Raw genomic sequence first — 22,789 nt, 5'->3', positions numbered from 1 at the left:
ATTGAGCCAAAATAGTATGTTTCTTTGATTTCCAAGAAATTGTTCCACTAGCTATACTAAAAATATAGCCATACTAAAAATATAGCCACTTGTTGCTTTGGAGTCATCTGACAGAGTGTTCCAGTCTGCATCGCTGTATCCTTCAAGGATAGCTAGAAACTTCTGATAATGTAATCCATGGTTTATAGTTCTCTTTAGGTATCTCATTACCCTTTCAATAGCATGTGGCATACCGAAGGCTGCCAATGATGCTTGCATACTCAGATTGTCTTACGCCACCACCAATGTTCTTAAATAATTTTACACTTGGATCATATGGTGTGCAAGCAGGTTTACAGTCAAAGTAATTGTATTTCTTCAAGATTTTCTCAATGTAATGAGATTGATCTAGAGAAATTCCCTTTTCAGACCTAGTAATCTTTATACCAAGGATTACATTCGCTTCTCCGAGGTCTTTCATGTCAAAGTTTGAACACAACAATGATTTCACAGCAGTCACAGCATGCATATTTGAACCAAATATAAGCAAGTCATCCACATATAGACATATAATAGTGCAAATGTCATTCTCAGATTTATAATAAATGCATTTGTCACTTTCATTCACTTTAAAACCATGTGAGATAACTAAATTGTCGAATTTCTCATGCCACTACTTAGGTGCCTGCTTAAGACCATACAGAGACTTATCTAATTTGCAAACCTTATGTTCCTGACCAGGGATCACAAAACCTTTAGGTTGATCCATGTAAATTTCATCTTCTAATTCACCATTCAAAAATGCAGTCTTAACATCCATTTAGTGCACTAGTAAATCATGAATTGCAGCTAGGGAAATCAAGACTCTAATGGATGTTACTCTAGTGATAGGTGAAAAGGTTTCAAAGAAATCTATATTCTCTTTTTTCCTAAAACTCTTGGCTACCAAGCGAGCCTTGTACTTGTCAACAGTACCATCAGGTTTCAATTTCTTTTTCAAAATTTACTTACAACCTATAGGTTTGCAACCAGAAGGTAAATCAACTAAATGTCAGGTTTTATTAGACTCAAGATAGTCCATTTCATCATTGATGGCTTCTTTCCAAAGGTCGGCATCTAGAGAAGACAAAGCTTCTTGGAGGTTAGCAAGATCCTCCTCTAAGGTGTGAGCACAAAAATCAGAATCATAATCTTTAGCAATTCTAGATTTCTTACTTCTCCTATGTTCTGAAACTCTATCCTCAATATGCTCATTAATCCTAATCATAGGAATGTTGCTAGAAGATGCGCCCCCACTATTTCTCAATTTAAAAGGGAATCTATTTTCATAATAACTTGCGCATGTAAATAATAGAACCTATATGCTTTACTATTAATTGCATAATCGACAAAAACACATTCATAGGCTCTACTTGCTAGCTTAATTCTCTTAGGATCAGGAATACGAACATAAGCTAAACAACCCTAAGTTCTAAAATAAGACAGGTTAGGTTGCCTATTTTTCAAGATCTCATATGGTGAGACTTTGCTCTTAGACTTAAGAACTCTATTCAACATATAACAAACAGTTAACAAAATTTCACCCCACCAATGAGATCAGCACCAGAATTCAATAATATAGCCACAACAGATTCAATAAAAGTTATATTCTTTCTTTTAGCCTTACTATTCATTTAAGGTGAATATGGTGCAGTGGTTTCGTGTACAATGCCATGTGAATAATAAAACTCAATAAACAAGCTTGAATTATATTCAGTACCTCTATCACTACGAAACCTCTTAATTTTCTTATTGAATTGAGTCTCAATTTCAGTCATAGATAATTTAAACATATCAAGCACAACACTTTTTTTTTCATAAGATAGGCAAAAGTAAAATCAGAACAGTCATCAATAAATGTAATAAAGTAGTGTTTACCATTTCTGGTCAAAACCTCATCAAGTTCACATATATCATAATGAATTAAATCTAAAGGCTCGGATTCTCTAATAACATATTTATGTGGGGTCTTAGTTATTTTTTCTTGGCTATAAGAATCACATTTTTCAAAATCATTTAATGACATTTTAGGAATTAAACCTAAGCTACTCATGCTCTTAATAGTACGTTTATTAACATGACAAAGTCTAGCATGCCAAACATTAAAATCACACAACATGTAAGCAAAGGAAGAAACTTTATTAAATTCAACGTTCAACTTAAACATGTCATTAGTGGCATACCCCTTCCCAATAAAAATATCATTCTTAGTGATGGTGTACAAATCATCCCCAATAGTTTGAGTAAACCCAGCCTTGTTTAGCAAAAAACTAGAAACTAAATTCTGTCTCATCTCGGAAGTATATGCATTACATCTTTCAGTAATAAAGTATTTCCTGAGGTAAACTTAAGTTCCACATTTCTAATTCCAGCAAAAATAGTGGTGTGAGAGTCTCCTAACAACACTTTCTTATCCTCAGCAGCAATGTATGTTTTGAACATAGCACGATCATAGTAGACGTGGCGAGAAGCGCCAGTGTCTACCCACCACCCATCTAATCCACCAACAAGGTTGATCTCAGAAATCATAGTCGTAAATTGCTCTTCACTCAGGTTAGCCTGCGATGGGGCAGTGCTTGGCTTGTTCCGACACTTGCGTGCCATATGACCTGGTCTGTTACAGTTGTAGCATATAAACTGTCCGGAGTCATTCTTTAAGGTTGGTTGTTTGCCTTCCATTTTGTTTCCTTGGAGGGCTCCCATTCTGATTGTTGTTTCGAGGATTGTTGTTGCGGTTGAAATTTGGATTCAGCTTCTAGTTCTGATTCTTAAAATTTTTGCCAATGGGCTTCAAAACTGCAGCAGTGGACTTGGTGGTGTTGTTGTTTGAGACAAGGAGCACCTATTCTTCCTGGTCTTGCTTTCGTGCCTCCTCCTCAATGCAAAGGCGGGTAATCAAACTTTCCAAGGAAAACTCCTTAGTTTTATGCCTGAGAACATTTTTAAAGTCCCTCCAACTAGGGGTAATTTGTCAATCATAACAACAACTTGAAATTGTTCATCATGAGGCATACCTTCAGAAATAATTTCATGAGCAATTCTCTATAGCTCATGGGACTGCGTCTCTACATGCTTATCATCAGTCATTTGGAATTTCAGGTAGCGACTGACAGCATACTTCTTAGTTCCAGCCTCCTCAGTGTCGTACTTCTTCTGTAATGCCTCCCAGATTTCCTTGGCAGATTTGTCAGAATTATACTAATATAACAAATCTTCAGACAGACCATTCAAAATAAAATTCTAACAAAGGAAATCATTCTCGCCCTAAGACTCGACATCCTTAGTCTATTTTTTTTCTTTTTCTTTTTCATTAGTAGACTCATATACAACAGTTTTAGCAATGGTTAATACATTAGCGACTTGTTTCATGGTAAGGAAAAATAACATCTTTTGTTTCCATCGTTTAAAATTTAGACCCTCAAAACGAGAGGGCTTGTTAATATCAAAAGAAGCAGAACCAGAAAACTCAACAGTAGACATGGCAGTATGTAACGTCTTAAAACTATTGCTGCAGAAAATAAATTAGGAACGAAATTACCTATATAGTTTTCTAGGTTGAGTCGCGGACCAAGTCATTCTTTTTAAGATGTTTCACGGCTTTGCCCCAAGTGTGCACAACAGCCTATCAATCGCGCCATCCCCAGGATAAAACAGCCCAGTTTGTCACTGTACGATCATGTCCCTCTGCACTGAAGAAAGTCATTCACATTCACCCCTTAATTGCTCAAAAAAACTCAGAGAGGAAAATCAATCATTTTTTGTTAGTTCTTTTTGTTTATTAAATATCCAGAAAAATACAACTGAAAAGAAACATTGGTCATGGGGAAAGTGCTAATGTGAAAATCGTAATGTGAGAATTAATTAATTAATAAATAATATTTATTAAAACATTTTTCAACAAAAAATAGTAAGTGTCACACCACACCAACCAGCCAGCTCAGCTTGGGTCAGTCAGACAAACGGCGGTGACGCGCGCGTGTGATGGTCAAGTGTGTGTCTCCTCACTCATGCACACAAAACTGGGTACCCCTTGGAACACATCGCCAAGGGTAGAGCTCCCACTAAATATACACCTTAAGAGAGTGTGCCAAATCCACATGGGACTCTTTCTCTTTTAACATACAAAAAGCACTTTTCTACTTTTATTATTTTTTTTAAATAATTCATATATTACAAAAAAGTACCAACACTTACCACTAGGGATACCCAACAACTCGAGGAAGGCATACATTAGGGCTTTAAGAGCATCATCATTGGGACATTAAGTGTACCTAACCAAGCCTCACACCAAGGACTGAGACCTAAGGAATGATGTCACTTTGTCGAAGGAGGACACATCCAAGCTCTTCTAATTGTTGTAACGCCCTAGATAACCAAGACCGTTACACTATGTATTTGAAATAGTGCACGACTTGCTAATCAAGTCATTTGAGTAAAAATGTGATCCTAAAGTTAATAATCAGGTTAGGGTTAAAAGATTTTGATCGCAAACGGTTAATTTTTATTAAAATAGTTGTTGGGTACATGGGATCCCAAAAACAGGGTTTAAGAATAATTTGCAATTCTCAAAAGTATATACAACTAGTGGCCATTCTAATGAAAAAATACAAATTTTAGGCTCTATCCTTGTACTTTCCCTCGGCCGTGGCGGACGAGCAGCTGACTATGTACACCTAGCCCCCAGAGCTCTCCAACTCATAGTTGGTCCAGCTTACCCTTGCCTTTACCATGTAGCACCCGTGAGCCATGGCCTAGCAAGAAAACCATAACAGCAAATACATAATCAGTAATTACAACCAATAAATCAAAAGACAATTATCCAGAAATTCAACAAGTCATAGGCATCAAACTAATAATGGTAAACATGTATGTTCAGCAATATATTTCTATCAATATGCAAATGTTCATATTGGCGCCCTTAGGCCGAGCCCTCTGTTTACTCAAGTGACTCTGGCTCGCTTAGGCCGAGTCCAGTGTTTATCTAGCTGACCCCAACTCATAGTTGCCGAGTCGCGTCCTGTGCGCAAGTCATCAGCCCCGGCTCTCTTAGGCCATTCATTTCATGTTCGCATAACAACATCATAGTTATTATACAACACATATACTCATATACAGGGAATCACAGTCCCAACACAGCCACACAAGGGTGCAGTTTTCTTACCTTGAATTCCAAGCGGAAGTTACGGAACGGTCCCGAGCACGATCCTCAATCCTGAGCCTTGGCGATAAACCTAGTCACAACGGCCAATGGGTAATCATCAACTTCAAATCCAAATAAATACTTAGGAAACAAAAAAATATCCTCCGGGACCTCAATTTCTACTAAACCGGGTAGTAGAAATTTTCCTGAGCGCCTAGGTTCGAGCCCCCGAGCCTCACCAATTCTAGAAACTAACCTAGGGCAAAAACCCCCTGGCAGGCCGCGACTTGACCCTAAGGGTCGCGATGCGCCCCCAAGTCAGAGACTCCATCTTCAAGCATCAGGGGGAGGCGGGCCGCGACTTGCCCCCTTGTGCCCGAGCAATCCTAGGCATTCTGGGCACGCCGCCGTGGCGCCCATGAGTTGAGTCGCGGCACGCCCCCTTGTGCCCAAAATTTTTTGGGTTTTCTCCACCTCTTTCCAGCCAAAACTTCTAAAATTCAAGCCAATTATACTCCTCTCTTCCAACTAAAACACAAGGGCGATTCCAGGACTCTAACCATAAATTTTAAGCATGTTATACCACAGAAACTCTATCAAAAGTACCAGCAATTATCCAAGTGATCTTAACAAACATACTAAAGTCTATACCCCAACTCAGTAACAATTTTATCACCCAAATAACCAGAACTTCCTAACATATTCAATGATGAGAACTTACCTTAATTGGCTGCTACACTTTCCAGCTTCAATCCTCACTCCTTGAGCTTAATTCTCCTAAGTTCCCAGCTGAACTTCCTGGATAGATGCTTCAATTCCTCAAGACTTCCCAACAGAATTTCCTTAAGCTTTAACCTTTAGTTCCACAAGAACTCCTCAAGCATGAGAGAGAGGTAGAGAGAATTGTAAGGGGGAAGGAAATTGAGAACTGAGAGTTTCTACCACTTTCTGAGTTAATCCTAAGTGTTGTACTGAGTATATCCTTTGCTTAACAAAAGACTCATTTGCCCCTTAAGCCTATTAATCTTCTAAGGGTACTAAAGGGTAAAATGGTCATTCTGCTCTCAGTTCCTGCTAATTCTTCAAGTGTTACTACTATTAACCAATTAACCCTATCATGTCCAACTAATTATCAATTACTTATTAAATATCTAGTAAATCCCAAAAATACCCCTAGGCTGTAACGCCCTGGATAACCAAGACCGTTACACTGTGTGTTGGAATAGTGCAAGACTTGCTAGTCAAGTCATTTGACTCAAAATGTGTAACTAATGACGTAAGCAAGTTAGGTCAAAAAGAATTTTGGTTATAAACAACTAAGCTTACTAAAACACATGTTTGATACATGGGATCCCAAAACAAGGTTTAAATAACGTAAATATAAAATTCTTGTTAACAAATAAACCACCAAGCCACTCTAATGGCAAAAATTCACAGTTTAAGTTCCCGTCCCTGTACTTTTTTCCCCGACCGTGGTGGCCGAGCAGCTGACTATGTACACCTCGCCCCTAGAGCTCTCCAACCCATGGCCAACTAGCATTACCTGCACCACGTAGCACCCATGAGCCGAGGCCCAGCAAGAAAACATAACATCATAATATAACAGTTATAGCAGCTAAACAGTTTGTTGAGCATAATCCAAATAATCACAAGGTACTAATCAGTTACCAGCACACCATAAAATACATTCAAGGCAGCACACTGGCCAATAACCAATAGTTCAACTCCAGGTACTCATCAAGTCATACACCATAATCAACAATAGAACCTACACCAAGCAATAACTAGGGTTAATGCCCGCAGGCTGCACCCTCTGCTTAATTCACTGTCTTTGGCTCGCTTAGGCCAATATCAGTGACATACCCACTGACTCCGGCCAGCTTAACCGAGCTTAGTGATTAATAAGCTGTCCTCGGATACCAGTGTCTGAGCCGCGCCATGTGCGCAAGTGTTGATTTCGGCACCCTTAGGCCGCTTGTCACATGTCCCAGTGGCATAATACCACCCCATGACATTTATATAGTTATAGGGAACTCTTAGTCCCAACATATTCTCACAGTAATTCATATAATTATAGGGAACTCTTAGTCCCAACCTATCCACCTACATAGGTGCAGTTTTCTTACCTTGATTCCAAATGCTTTAATTAGAAAGGACGACCCCCCGAGCACAATCCACTTCCCGAGCCCTAGCTTATCACCTAGTCACAATCAATATAATGGATTCCATTAATATTCAAATATAGGTTTTCGTACACAAAACTAGCTTTCGGAAAGTCGAATCCCACCAAGCACGGTGGTGAGATTGATCCCGAGCACCCTAGGCTCGATCCCCGTACTTTAAAACCATGAACGTTCAAGTATGCATCTAAGGGTTGCGGCCCCCAAAGCTTAGCCGCGGCCCTGCCCTTAAAACAGAACCAAGGCCCTCCCTGAAGGAAGACACGTGCCGCGGCCCTTGCCTTGGGCGTCGCGGCGCTCCCCCTTGGCCGAGCCTTCCTGGCTCATCTTCATCCTAGGGTCGTAGCGCTCTAGAACAGAGCCGCGGCCCTTCCCTTCGAGCCCAGAATTTCCACCATTTCCAACCTCCAAACCTTACCCAAAATCATCCCAAAGCTCCCTATTTCAATATCAATCATTCCCAACACTTTTAAGACAACTTTAACATCATAATTCAACAGGAAACCCAACCTAAAACTCATTACAATCCATGTTTCAATCTCTGAAACTCAAGAACTTCAAACACTAAAGCCAACCATTCAAAACTCGGATTTAAACTTCTAAATCATAAATTAAAGTTTACCTTTTCAGCTGAACCCCTTCTCTAAGCAGAATCCCAGCTAGTTCCCAAGTTTCCAGCTTCAATTCAACCTTAAACACCAAAATTATAATTATCTTATTACCCAGAAAAACTCAGAGCTTCTAACCCCAACAACACAGTTTGATTCTCACCTTGGCTTTGATTAAATGTTCCTTGAATAATCCTTGAGCTAAGCTTTTGAATCCCCACTGAAATCCTCTGAAATCCCAGCCCAAATCCTCCAAATTTCCTCTGTTTTCCTTGTGTTCTTCCTAGTTTCCTTGAGAGAGAAGAGGGAGAGAGAATGAGAGTCGGTCTAATCTTCCTTTCCACTAGCTTCTGTCTTAACCAAGTCTATCATTTATCCCGTTAAGTTAATCCCGAGCCTTGGGGTGCCGAAAACGTCCCCGAGGGAAAAATGGTAAAATTCCCCAATATTCCCACCTAGACTTCCTAACCTCAAATATATCTCCATATATTTATTTTCATGACCCGATAGTCTAAATAACTACCCGATACCTATAATACCCCTGACTTATCCAGAGTCAACTATTAAACCCCGTTGTGACTTTCCCGCTACTTGCTCCCTAGGATCGCCTCGTGCCGACAGTTACAAATGTACACACATGTACACACATGTATATATTTATCTATCTATCCACATAATAATGTGGTCTCAACAATTTATCACACACATTCACATTTATGCCCTAACGGGCCAAAATTATGATTATGCCCTTACCAGCCAGACAGGGCCCACATACTTATCCAATACCCGTATTCATGCTTTCTTGCCATTAATTCTCTTAACCTCCAATTATGCCCTCCCGGCACACTAATCAAGGTCCTTAAGCCTTATTAATAATTTTGGGTCGTTACATAGGCTCCCTCTGACCCAAGTATTAAACCCCACTGTGACTATTTCGGTAATCCACTCACTAGGACCATCTCGAGCCATATACTGCAAATATATCCACATAATAATGTGGTCTCAACATTTTATCACATATAATCACATTTATGCCCTCAACAGGCCAAAATTACAAATATGCCCTTATAAGCTATAAAGGGCCCACATGCATATCTAATACTCATTAACATGCATATAATATACCCAGATAATCATATTAATCATGCATGCCACATAATCATGCATTTAACCATTTAAACATTCATATACCAATTATGCCCTCCTGGTGCGCTAATCAAAGCCCTTAAGCCTTATTAGCAATTTTGGGTCGTTACCACTATCCGAACTGAGAATTTCGTCCTCGAAATTTACCTGAATAACTCGAGATACTGATCCCGCATGGATGACTCAAGCTCCCAAGTCTCTTCCTCAACCCTGCTATTTCTCCACAATACTTTGACTAGAGGGATCGTCTTGTTCCTTAGAATCTTGTCTTTCCTGTCTAAGACCTACACCGGTCACTCCTCATAAGACAAATCTGTCTGCAACTCCAAGTCCTCTACTTCAACACATGAGTCGTATCTGAGATGTATTTCTGAAGCATAGAAATGTGGAATACATCATGAACCCCTGATAATGATAGTGGCAGTGCCAATCTGTAGGCCACCTGCCCAATCCTCTCCAGGATCTCAAATGGCCCTATGAACCTAGGGTTGATCTTGCCCTTTTTCCCAAACCTTCTCACCCCTCGCAATGGTGAAACTCGCAAAAATACGTCCCTACCTGGTACTCCATGTTCCTACGCTTAGGATCAACGTTACTTTTCTGTCTGCTCTGCGAAGCGAGCATTCGAGCTCGGATCTTCTCAATAGCTTCATTAGTCTTCTAAACCTTCTCCGACCCCAAATACTTACTCTCACCCATCTCATCCCAATGAATGATCGATCCACACCTCCTCCCATATAACATCTCGTGTGAAGCTATTCCAATCGTTGATTGATAACTGTTATTCTATGAAAACTCAATCAACGAAAGATACTTACTCCAAGACCCCTCAATGTCTATCACACATGCCCTAAGCATGTCCTCCAATACATGAATCGTCCTCTCAGACTGTCCATCAGTCTGAGTATGAAAGGTCGTACTGAACTTTAGCTGAGCCCCATAGCCTTCTGCAAACTACCCCAAAACTTGGAGGTAAATATAGGATCCCGGTCTGATACTATAGACTTGGGAACCCCATGGAGTCGTACAATCTCCCTCATGTACAGCTCCGCATACTGATCCACAGTATAGGTCGCTTTCACTGGTGAAAAGTGAGTTGACTTGGTGTATCTGTCTACTATTACCCACACCGAGTCATGCAGCCCCACTATCTTGGGTAAAGCTCCCACAAAATCCATGGTAATATCCTCCCATTTCCACTCAGGAATACCCAAAGGCTGTAGCAACCCCGCTGGTCATTGATGCTCTGCTTTCAACTGTTGACAGGTTAAACACTTGGCCACGTACTCCACCACATTCTTCTTCATCACAGGCCACCAATATAACGTCTGTAGATCCTTATACATCTTCGTGGTACCTGGATGGAGTGAGTGTGATGTAGTGTGGGACTCATCTAATATCTCTCGTCTAATACCCATATTTGTCTAATGTGTTCGAGTAAATTTCGAGGACGAAATTATTATAAGGAGGGAATAGTTGTAACGACCCAAAATTACTAATAAGGCTTAAGGGCCTTGATTAGTGTGTCGGGAGGGCATAATTGGAGGTTATGTGAATTAATGGTGTGAGAATGCATGTTTATGAGTATTGGATAAGCATGCGAGCCCTGTTTGGCTGGTAAGGGAATAATTGTAATTTTGGCCCGTTAGGGCATAAACGTAATTATTTGTGATAAACTGTTGAGACCACATTATTATGTGGATATATGTGTTTGCAGCTTTCGGCACGAGGCGATCCTAGGGAGCAAGAAGCAGGAAAGTCACAACGGGACCCGATACTCGACTCGGGGTGAGTCATGGGGTATTTGGGATATTAGATAGTCATTTGGGTTATTGGGCTGTAAAAATAAATTATTGGAGATATATTTGAGGTTAGGAAACCTAGGTGGGAATACCGGGGAATTTTACCATTTTGCCCTCGGGGACGTTTTCAATACCCCGAGCCTCGGGATTGACTTGATTAAGTTAGGATAGGTTAGAAAAAAACTTAGAAATTGGTGGAAACATCAGGAACCGAGCCTCCCCTCTCCCTTTTCTTTTCTCTCAAGGAAAACTATTGAAAACTAAGGGGATTAGCTTGAAACACAGGGAAATTGAATGGAAGATTTGGAGGATTAACTCAGTGGAGGCTAAGGAATCTAACTAGAAACTAAGGTAAGCATTGAATTACATTTTTTATCAATTGATTATGTGGTTTTGGGGCTGAGTTCTAAGAGTTCTTAGGTTCTCAATTTCAAGGTTGAATTAAGGCAGAAAGCTTGGGTGTTAGCTCAGGAATTGATTGGAGGATTGAGTCTTCAGTGAAGGTAACCTTGAATTGATGATCTAATGTATGAATTTCAGTGTTTTCTTGACTGGTTTTGGGATTCTTGTATGTGTGGGTTGCAGAAATTAAAGTGGTGTTTTGATGGGTTTCTAGACTAGATTTATACTAGCTTATGTTACTGAAATTCATGCAGGAATGCTTGTGATAATTGGAGTATGTTATTGGGATGATTATGAGAGGTTTTGAGTGAGGTTTGAGAGTTGAAAATAGTGGTTTTTCTGGGTTCGAAGGGTTCAAGCCGTGGTATAGTTCTTGGTGAGCCGCGCGGCCCTTCGAAGCTGATGGTGCTGGAGGAGGAGGGCGGGCCGCGGCATGGGGCATGTAGGGTCGTGGCCCGTGTCCATTTCTGGGCGAGGTTGAGCCTCTGTTTGGGTCCATGCCGCGGCATGGGAAGGCTTGAGTCACGACCCTTAAGGATATTTGTGTTTTGGGTTTTAAGGCATGGGAACTTAACCTAGAGTGCTCGGGATCAATTCCACTACAGTGTTTGGTGGAATTTGAGGTCCCGGAGGCTAGAACTTTATCTAGAAACCCTTATATAATTATTGATGGAATCCTTTATCATGGTTGTGACTAGGTATATGCTTGGGCTCGGGGCAGGATCGTGCTCAGGGGTCGTCTTTCCTAATTAAAGCACTTGGAATTAAAGGTAAGAAAACTGCACCTGTATATGTGGATAGGATGGGACTAAGTGTTCCCTGTATTTGTATGCATTGTTATATGACTGTGATAAACCATGTGAATATGTTGGGTCTAAGAGTCCCCTATAATTGTATGAATGTCATGAGGTGGTATTATGCCACTGGGACATGTGATAAACGGCCTAAGGGTGCCGAAATCAATACTTGCGCACAGGGCGCGACTCGACCACTAGTAGCTGAGGACAGCTTAATAATCACTGAGCTCGGTTAAGCTGGCCGGAGTTAGTGGGTATAACGCTGGGCTTGGCCTAAGTGAGCCATAGACAGTGGATTAAATAGAGGGTGCGGCCTATGGGCATTTACCCTAGTTGTTGCTTGACATGTATTCTATTGTTAATTTTTGTGTATGATGTGATGAGTATCTGAAACTAGATCATTGGTTATTGACGGGTGTGCTGCAATGAATGTATGCTATGGCTTGCTGGATAATTGATTAATGCCTTGTAAATTATTTGCTGGATAATTGATCATGGTCAATTGTTAATATTGGTTATGTTATGATGTTATGTTTTCTTGCTGGGCCTCGGCTCACGGGTGCTACGTGGTGCAGGTAAAGGCAAGGGTAAGATGAGTTGACCATGAGTTAGAGAGCTCTGGGGGCGAGGTGTACATTGTCAGCTGCTCGGCTGCCACGGTCGAGGAATTGTACAGGGACGGGAACCTAAAACGTGTATTTTGCCATTAGAGTGGCTTGGTTATTTATTTGTTTTGGAAATTCTGTAATTACATTATTTAAACCTTGATTTGGGATCCTTGTACCAAATATTTCTTTTAATGAAAATTATTCCTTTATAACCAAAATCTTTTAAACCTAACATGTTTGTGTCGTTAGATTCATATTTTTGTTTAAATGACTTGATTAGCAAGTATTGCACTATTTCAAATACCCAGTGTAACGGTCTTGATTACCCAGGGCGTTACAAGACGAACTTTAGATTCTTCCGTCTCATTTATGTCATCGGTGCAGCAATCTTCGAGAACCCTCCCACAAACCGTCTATAATATCCCGCTAATCCAAGGAAGCTCCTAACCTCTGAGGCATTCCTTGGCCTCGACCAATCTCTCACTGCTTTTACCTTAGCTGGATCCACTTTAATCCCATCTTCACCAACAATATGTCCAAGGAATGTCACTTATGGTAGCCAAAACTCACACTTCTTAAACTTGGCATACAAACGATGTTCTCTCAACCTCTGCAAGACCTGTCGAAGATGCTGCTCGTGCTCTGCCTCTGAACTGGAGTAAACCAAGATGTCATCAATGAAGACAATCACAAACCGATCCAAGAAGTCCTTGAACACCCTGTTCATCAAGTCCATGAATGCTGCTGGGGCATTGGTGAAACCAAACAACATGACCAGGAACTCATAATGCCCATACCTCGTTCGGAAGGTTGTCTTCGGTATATCTTTGTCCTTGATCCTCAATTGGTGATAACCAGATCGAAGATCAATCTTTGAGAACACTGTCTGTAGCGTCCCAAATTTGCTAATAAGGTTTAGGGCCTTGATTAACGTGTCGTGTGGGCAATAATTGATTTAATTACGTTAATATGTGAATTTTATGATGATGTGATCAGAAATGCATGTTTATGTGAATTAATTATGCATGTGGGCCCCATATGGCTTCTAGGGGCATAATTGTAATTTTAGCCCATCGAGGGCATAAATGTAATACTTGTGAATATTGTAATCTTTACCACGTGCGAGTGGTGATATTTCTGTGATGCGCAATCTGAGACAGTCCTAGGGGCGGTTTATGTAACGACCCAAATTCGCTAATAAGGCATAAGGGTCTTGATTAGTGTGCCGGGAGGGCATAAATGGGATTTGAGTGAATAGTATTTATTTGAATGAGATATTATGTGATTAATAGTGCTTAAATGATATTATATGATAATTGATGATATTATGTGATAATATGAAATAGACATGTTGTATGTGAGAACCACATTATTATGTGGATAATTCTGCAGCCGGTGACTCGAGGCGATCCTAGGGCTAGATAGCGGGAAAAGTCACAACGGGGCATTATAATTGACTTTGGACAAGTCAAGGAGTATTTTAGGTATCGGGTAGTGATTCAGACTATCGGGTGATGAAAATAAATAATTGGAGATATATTTGAGGTTAGAATGTCTAGGCGGGATTATTGGGGGATTTTACCGTTTTGCCCTCGGGGACGTTTCCGGCACCCCGAGCTTTGGGATTAGTCTAATAACTTAAGGATATACTTGGAAGACTTTAGAAAATACTGGACACAGGAAGTATAAACCGACTCTTTTTCTCTCTTCTCTCTCCTAAGGACGAACAACTCTGAGTTTTCAAGAGAATCAAGCTGAATATTTGGGAATTGAAGGGAGTAATTTGGAGGATTAGCTAAGGGACTGATCAAGGATTGAAATAGAGCCAAGGTAAGCTTTGAATTTTTGTTTCTATGGTTGGGAATTTTGAGAAAATGGCTGAGTTTTAATGGTTGTGGTTTTGGTATTCAAGGTTGGATTTGAGGCTGGAATCTTTGAAGTTAGGTCAGGGAACTCTTGGAGAAGTGATTCTGCAACTGAGGTAAGGTTCAATTTAAGGTTTGATGGTTGAATTTTAGAGTTTCCATGGCTAGGTTTTGTGTTTTAAGTTAGGAAGTTTCAGTAATTGAAATGGGTCTCTAATGAGTTTCTAGCTTAGGTTTCAGTTGGGTTGAGTTGTTGGGATCTTGTGGGAAGTCTTTGGATAATTGAGTTGTGGATTTGGGGTGGTTTTGAGTGAGTTTGCATGAGGTTTGGGAGTTAAAAATGGTGGTTTTTCTGGGTTCGAAGGGGTCGGGCCGCGGCATAGTTCTTGGTGAGCCGCGGCCCTTGGAAGTTGAGTTGTGCTGAGGAAGGAGGGCGGGCCGCAGCATGGCCTAAGGAATGCCACGGCCCTTACCTGTTTTTGTGCCCATGGAGGGTTTTGTCTGGGGCCATGCCGCGGCATGGATGGCCCATGCCTGGGCCCTTAAGGGATTTTGGGATTTTGAGATTTTAGTCTTGGGAATTTAACCTAGGGTGTCCGGGATTGAATCTTTTACCATATTTAGTGAAGTTCAATGTTCTGAGGACTAGAACTTGGTTTAGAAACTCATTTAAGATTTTTAATGGTATCCTTCATCATGGTTGTGACTAGGTGCTAAGCTAGGGCTCGGGGATCGGATCGCGCTCAAGGAGTATCGCTCGTAACTAATTCATCTAGAAGCCAAAGGTAAGAAAACTACACCCTGTTGAATATTTGAACGGGACTAAGGGCTCCCTGATATATATGATTGAAAGAATGGTATTATGCCATGTAAATTGTAAACCAACGGCCTAAGTGTGCCACGGTTAACTTGTGCAATTGGCACGGCTCGGACACTGGTATCCGAAGACAGCTTATTATGCACTGAGCTCGGTTTAAGCGGGCCGGAGTCAGTGGGTTAAACAGAGGGCGCGACCTAAGGCGACCCTAGTACTTGTGTTAGTTGATTGTTATATATGGCTATGATTGTGATTAGTGAGATTGTTAAATATTCTAAGTATAGATGAGGTCATTTGTACCTTGAAGTATGCTTATATGCTATGGATTGAATACTTGAACATGTTTACTAGAATATTTGTTTGATAATATTGTATATGCTGTGTATGTTGTTTTCTTGCTGGGCCTTGGCCCACGGGTGATGCGTGGTGCAGGTAAAGGCAAGGGCAAGACTGATCAACCCTGATTGGAGAGCTTTGCAGCGTGACTGTACATGTCAGGCCGCTCAACCGCCATGGTTGAGGAGATTACAGGGACAAGAGGACCAGAACCTTGTAGTTTGCCTTAGTATGGCTAATGTTTACTCTTAACCGCTGAATTTTGTAAACCAACTTTTAAACATTGTACTTTTGGGGATCCCTTCTGTAAATGGTTTATATTCTATAAAATGTTTCTTTTGTGGCCAAAATCTCTTTTAGCCCTAGAACACTTTAGCTAATGACACGTTTTGAGTAAATGACTTGATTAGCAAGTCTCACACTTTTATAAACACACAGTGTAGCGGTCTTGGCTATCCAGGGCGTTACAGTTTAGTTAGAATGTCACAACGAGATCAAATGCCCGGCTCGGGAGGAGCCTGGGGGTACTTTGGGGATATAATATGTGTTCGGGAATTATCGGGAAACGGGTAGTAGTTTGGTAATCATTTGGTTATGATGGGATTAAATGGGGATTTATAGGAATACTCGGGGACTTAACGGGAGTGGGTAAATGACTAAATTGCCCTTAGGGTTACTTGAGGATTTAAGATAAGCTTAGGGGCAGATTGGTCTTTTTAGCAAATGAGATATACATTTAGAAGCTTAGGAAATTTCTGGAATTCAGAAGAAGATAAAGCATAAAAACTCTCTATACTCTCTCTCCTTCGGTTCTCCTTTCTTTTCTTGGTGTTTGAAAGCTTTGGACTAGCTGGAAGATTTTGACTGAGTTCTTTGAGGATTGGGGAGCTTTAAGCTCAGAGAACTGACCTAAGTGTAGAGGTAAGCTTTTAAATTGAATTAAACTGTTGAATTCTGCTGGTTTTCTTGAGAACTCAAGCTTGTTTGAGATTTGGCTTGATTAGCTATGTTTGAATGTGATTTATGGTATGGGTAAGGATTAGGGAGTTGATCTTAGGTGGATGTGATGCCTTGGATGTGTAGATGATGAATCCCAGCTTAATTGTGGGTTCAATTGATGTTTGAATGTGGGAATTGAGGTTTAGGCTTGAGGATAATGCAGGAAGAATGGAGGTTTTCTGGGTTTGAGGGTTCGAGTCGTGGCCCGTGTGTGCGTGAAGGCCTGGGGAGGCCTCTGTTCTTGAGGCGCGTCGCAGCCCTAGGCAGGGCATGTCGCAACCCGTGTCTCCCAGTAGGGAGGCATTGTTCCTCTGTTTTGGGGAGCGTCGCGGCGCTTAAGGGGCTGGGTCGCAGCCCTAACTCAATGTTTAGGCCTTTTGCTAGTTCTTGGCTCGGGAACCCAAAAGCTAGGGCTCGGAATGGATTTTATCACCCTGATTGATAGAATCAAAGGTTTCGGAGATTAGAATTATATCCTGAAGTTATTTATTAGATTAGAACTTGATGGATGGCTATTGTTAATGCTTTGTGACTAGGTTTTCAGTGAGGCTCGGGTTAGGGGACTGTGCTCGAGACTGTGGTGCTCAGAAAGCTTGGGACACAGGTAAGAGAACTGTTTGTACCCGTAGAGCTATGTGGTGTATTGTATTGTGTGTATTGTTTATGGTTTTCTATGTCATATATGTGAATGTGACTGATCGGCAAGAGCCGGGAGTGGCAAAAGCTGAGGGAGGCAAGAGCCGGGAGCAGCAAAAGCCGGGAGAGGCAAGAGTCGGGAGCGGCAAGGGGCCGAGAACAGTGTTGAGCACGTGAAGTGCAAGCCGTTAGGGCGAGACCCTCCTAGGATGCTGGAGTTATCCTCTCGGTGGAGACAGCAAACCCAGGGCTCGGAAAAGCACTTGGGACGACATGGATGCTATGTGTTTAGCTTGTTGGCTGCTTCGTTATATGCTGTTGTAACACTAAACTGCTGCAATATTATACTGCTAAGATCTTATGCTATTGTGCTTATGTTTTAATATGTTGCTATGTTGCTATGATGCTATGTTGATGTACCTATGTGCTACAATACTGCTATGATGTGATGCTGGTGTGCTATTGTGCCACTGTGTATTCTAATAACAGTTTATAGGTTGTTTATTGCCTTGAATTAAGTATTTATTTGTTGGGATAAATTATAGTATGTTGTGCTTTAAGGTTCTCTTGCTGGGCCTCGGCTCACGGGTGCTCTGTGGTGCAGGTAAGGGCAAGGAAAATACCAATCAACCAGGAGTTAGAGGGCATGGAGCGGTGCTACATGTTTGGCCTATCTGGCCGCCACAGCTGGGGTACTTTGAGGAGCTAGTCATGAACATTGATTTTGTCGCCTAGGTCGACTATAAAGTAACTTTTTGAGTTGTAAATATGTTTTTTAAACAATATTTTTGGGATCCCAATGTAACCCTTTTCATGATCTAAAAGAACGACCGACTATTTACACCGAAATCTTATTTAAACAAGTTTACATTTTAATTAACTACACATTTTAACCTAAAACCTCGATTAGCGAGTGATTAGCACGTTTCAAACTCACTTAGTAATGGCTCAAAGGAAGTAGGGTGTTACACCGTCTTTCCCTACAGCTAATCAAACAAGTCATCGATCCTTGGTAGAGGTATTTATTCTTGATGGTCAACTTGTTCAACTCTCTGTAATCTATACACATCCTCAGTACCTCGTCCTTCTTCTTTACAAACAAAACTGGAGCACCCCATGGCGATAAGCTAGGCCTGATAAATCCCAAATCAAGAAGTTCTTGTAATTGTATCTTCAATTCTTTCAGTTCCGCCAGAGCCATCCTATATGGTGTCCTCAACACTGGCTCTGTACCTGGCGCTAACTCAATAATGAATTGAATCTCCCTGTGCGGCGGCAGTCCTGGTAAATCCTCAAGAAACACATCCAAGAACTCGCGCACTAATCTGGTCTCTCCCGGCCCTACTGCATAACCTTGGTGGTATCCACCACACTAGCTAGAAAACCTATACAACCTCCTTGCAATAGGTCCCTAGCCCTCAATGTTGATATCATGGGTATGCGGGGTCCATGCACAGCACCCACGAAAACCAAGGGATCCTCTCCTTCAAGCTCAAAAGTCACCATCTTCTTCCTGCAGTCTATCGTAGCCCCATATCTGACCAACCAATCCATCCCTAGAATCATATCAAAATCATCCATACTCAACTCGATCAAGTCTACTGATAGTTCCCTACTTTCTACCATCACTGGCAGTGCTCTAATCCATCTCCTAGAAACTACTAGTTCCCCTATAAGCAGTATAGTCCCGAACCCCGCAGTATAATACTCACTATGTCTACACAATCTATCAATTACCTTACTAGAAACAAATGAATGTGTATCACTAGAGTCAATCTATACGGTATAAGAAGAGCCAGCGCTAGAAAGCTGACCTGTCACTACCGAGGGACTAGCCTCGGCCTCTGCCTAGGTCAGGGTGAACACTCGAGCTAGAGTCAGCTGTCCACTTTCCTTGATTCCTCTTTCTTTGTTGTTGGGCAGTCTTTCTTGAGGTGTCCCACCACCCCGCACATATAGCAAGCCTTTGCCCGACATTCGCTCAGGTGGCGCTTCCTGCACATCGTGCATTCTGGATAACTTCTCCATGCCTCACCGCCTCCCTGGTGGCCACCCTGAGCACCCCCACCCATACTATCAGGTTCAGCAGCAGTCGAAGTATCAGGGGTCTTTCTTTTCAAATCACTGGGGCCTCCGCCTCTACCGGACCCTGTATATGGAGGCATCGCCCTGCGAACCTCCCGTCTCGCAGTGTATTCCCTCCAAATCTTGTTCTCTGCCTCTTTGGCGGTAAGAGCCTTCTCAACAGCCTGGGCATAAGTCATTCCCCTAGGTACTGTTGTAATTCTCACATCTCGGGCTATCATAGCATTAAAACCCTCGAATAAATGTGTCATATCTAGCTGCATCAGTAGGCACTAGATCCGATGCAAACTTCACAAGCCTGTCAAACTTTAGGGCATACTCTATAACTGTCATGCTGCCCTGCACCAATCCCACAAACTCATTCACCTTCGCTGCCCTGATGATAGTATTTCTGGCTGACCAGATCTCTGTCACCAACTCAGTGTAGAAACATCCCTGGTCTCTGATGCCACCACCCACCAAATACGGGCATCCTCTTTAAGCATATAGATGGCACAAGCCACCCTATCATTACCTTCCACCCTCATGAAATCCAGGATAGAAGTAATCATACTCATCCACTGTCCAGCCTTCAGTGGATCTGGTCCTCCCTCAAAGGTTGGAGGATGTTGTCTCCTAAACCACTCATAAAGTGGCTCCCACATAATCCCGACCTCAGGTGTCTGAATAACTAGTACCATAGCAGGTGGCACAATAGGTGCAGCATTCCCTGACGGAGCCTACTGTCTCAAGAAACGGATCTGCTCCTCTTGACTCTGTAACCGGGCTTGCATGTCTACAAGTATCTGCTGCTAGTTCTTAAGGACTGGCGGAGGGTTATGGCCCTGATCATCATCTTTAGCCTTAGCCCCTGTGTCGGCTAGTCGAATAGATCACCTTGGACGCATAGCTATCCAAGTTTATCTGCAATCAACGACTCGGCGGTTAGGCAATGATGACAGGTTAACAATCTTTCCATAGTCCACCATTGAAACTTAAACAACCAAAATCAATCAAGATGCAAATAATCATTCAAATATTCATTCACATGCAACAGCAATGCTAATAAGCATGCCCATAATATTCACACAGCAGTCAAGGGCCAGGCCCTATCAGTATCTCATGCTCCCTATTAATCATACAGTAAAGAATTTATATTCTATTCAGACATTTAAGCATATAATCACATATATACAATTACCAACCCTAAGCCGAGCTTGTCTTTAGCGGCGAGTGTACATGTCCAGCCAGTCTTCAGAAACCCTTAAACCTAGACCGCTCTGATACCAAGTTGTAACGCCCTAGATAACCAAGACTGCTACACTGTGTATTTGAAATAGTGCAGGACTTGCTAATCAAGTCATTTGAGTAAAAATGTGATCCTAAAGTCAATAATCAGGTTAGGGTTAAAAGATTTTTATCGTAAACGATTAATTTTTATTAAAATAGTTGTTTGGTACATGGGATCACAAAAACAGGGTTTAAGAAACAATTTACAATTCTCAAAAGTATATACAACCAGTGACCATTCTAATGGAAAAATACAAATTTTAGGCTCTGTCCCTGTACTTTCCCTCGGCCGTGGCGGACGAGCAGCTGACTATGTACACCTAGCCCCCAAAGCTCTCCAACTAACGGTTGGTCCAACTTACCCTTGCCTTTACCTGCACCACGTAGCACCCGTGAGCCATGGCCTAGCAAGAGTACCATAACAACAAATACATAATCAGTAATTACAACCAATCAATCAGAAGACAGTTATCCATAAATTCAACAAGTCATAGGCATCAAACTAATAATGGTAAACATGTACGTTCAGCAATATATTTCTATCAGTATGCAAATGTTCAGGGTTGGCGCCCTTAGGCCGAGCCCTCTATTTACTCAAGTGACTCTGACTCACTTAGGTCGAGTCCAGTGTTTATCTAGCTGACCCCGGCTCATAGTGGTCGAGTCGCGTCCTGTGCGCAAGTCATCAGCCCCAGCTATCTTAGGTCGTTCATTTCATGTTCGCATAACAGCATCACAGTTATACAACACATATACTCAGATACAGGGAATCTCAGTCCCAACACAGCCACACAAGGGTGCAATTTTCTTACCTTGAATTCCGAGCGGAAGTTACAGAACGGTCCCGAGCATGATCCTTATTCCTGAGCCTTGGCGATAAACCTAGTCATAGCGGCCAATGGGTAATCATCAACTTCTAATCCAAATAAATACTTAGGAGACAAAAACTAGCCTCCGGGACCTCAATTTCTACTAAATTGGGTAGTAGAAATTGTCCCGAGCGCCTAGGTTCGAGCCCTCGAGCCTCACCAATTCTAGAAACTAACCTAGGGCAAAAAAACCCTGGCGGGTCGCGGTGTGCCCCCAAGTCAGAGACTCCATCTTCAAGCATCAGGGAGAGGCGGGCCGTGACTTGGCCCGTAGGGCCGCGACACACCCCCAAGTGAGAGCAATCTCAGGCGTTATGGGCACGCGGGCCGTGGCGCCCATAAGTTGGGTCGCGGCAGAATTTTCTGGGTTTTCTCCACCTCTTTCTAGCCAAAACTTCTAAAATTCAAGCCAATTATACTCCCCACTTCCAACTAAAACACAAGGGCGAGTCCAAGACTCTAACCATAAATTCTAAGCATGTTATACCACAGAAACTCTATCAAAAGTACCAGCAATTATCCAAGTGATCTTAACAAACATACTAAAGTCTATACCCCAACTCAGTAACAATTTTATCACCCAAATAACCAGAACTTCCTAACATATTCAGTGACGAGAACTTACCTTAATTGGCTGCTACACTTTCCAGCTTCAATCCTCACTCCTTGAGCTTAATTCTCCTAAGTTCCCAGTTGAACTTCCTGGATAGATGCTTCAATTCCTCAAGACTTCCCAGCAGAATTTCCTTAAGCTTTAACCTTTAGTTCCACAAGAACTCCTCAAGCATGAGAGAGAGGTAGAGAGAATCGTAAGGGGGGAGGAAATTGAGAACTGAGAGTGTAACGACCCAAATTCACTAATAAGGCTTAAGGGCCTTGATTAGTGTGCCTGGAGGGCATAATAGGAATTATGTGTGGTTTTAATGATTAAGATGCATGATTATGATTTTAAGCATGTTATATGACTATGTGTATTATGTTATGTGATAATTATGCTATGTGATTCGTACCACGTGGGTGTGGTGATATCAATGTGATGCACGTGCCGAGACGGTCCTAGAAAGCTAGATAATGGTAACTGGTGATTTGGTAACTTGCGTAACTGTTAGTAACCATAGAGAGTAACAGGTTTTATTGGAAAAGTGGTAGAATTGCAATGTTAGTAAAAGGACAAGTGTGCCCTTGAGGTTTAGTTAGAAAGGGATATTTATG

The sequence above is a fragment of the Humulus lupulus genome, chromosome 7, assembly GCF_963169125.1.
Source record: "Humulus lupulus chromosome 7, drHumLupu1.1, whole genome shotgun sequence".
NCBI classification, from domain to species: domain Eukaryota; kingdom Viridiplantae; phylum Streptophyta; class Magnoliopsida; order Rosales; family Cannabaceae; genus Humulus; species Humulus lupulus.
The sequence above is the reverse complement of the archived record's forward strand: the minus strand, read 5'-3'. Positions refer to the sequence as shown.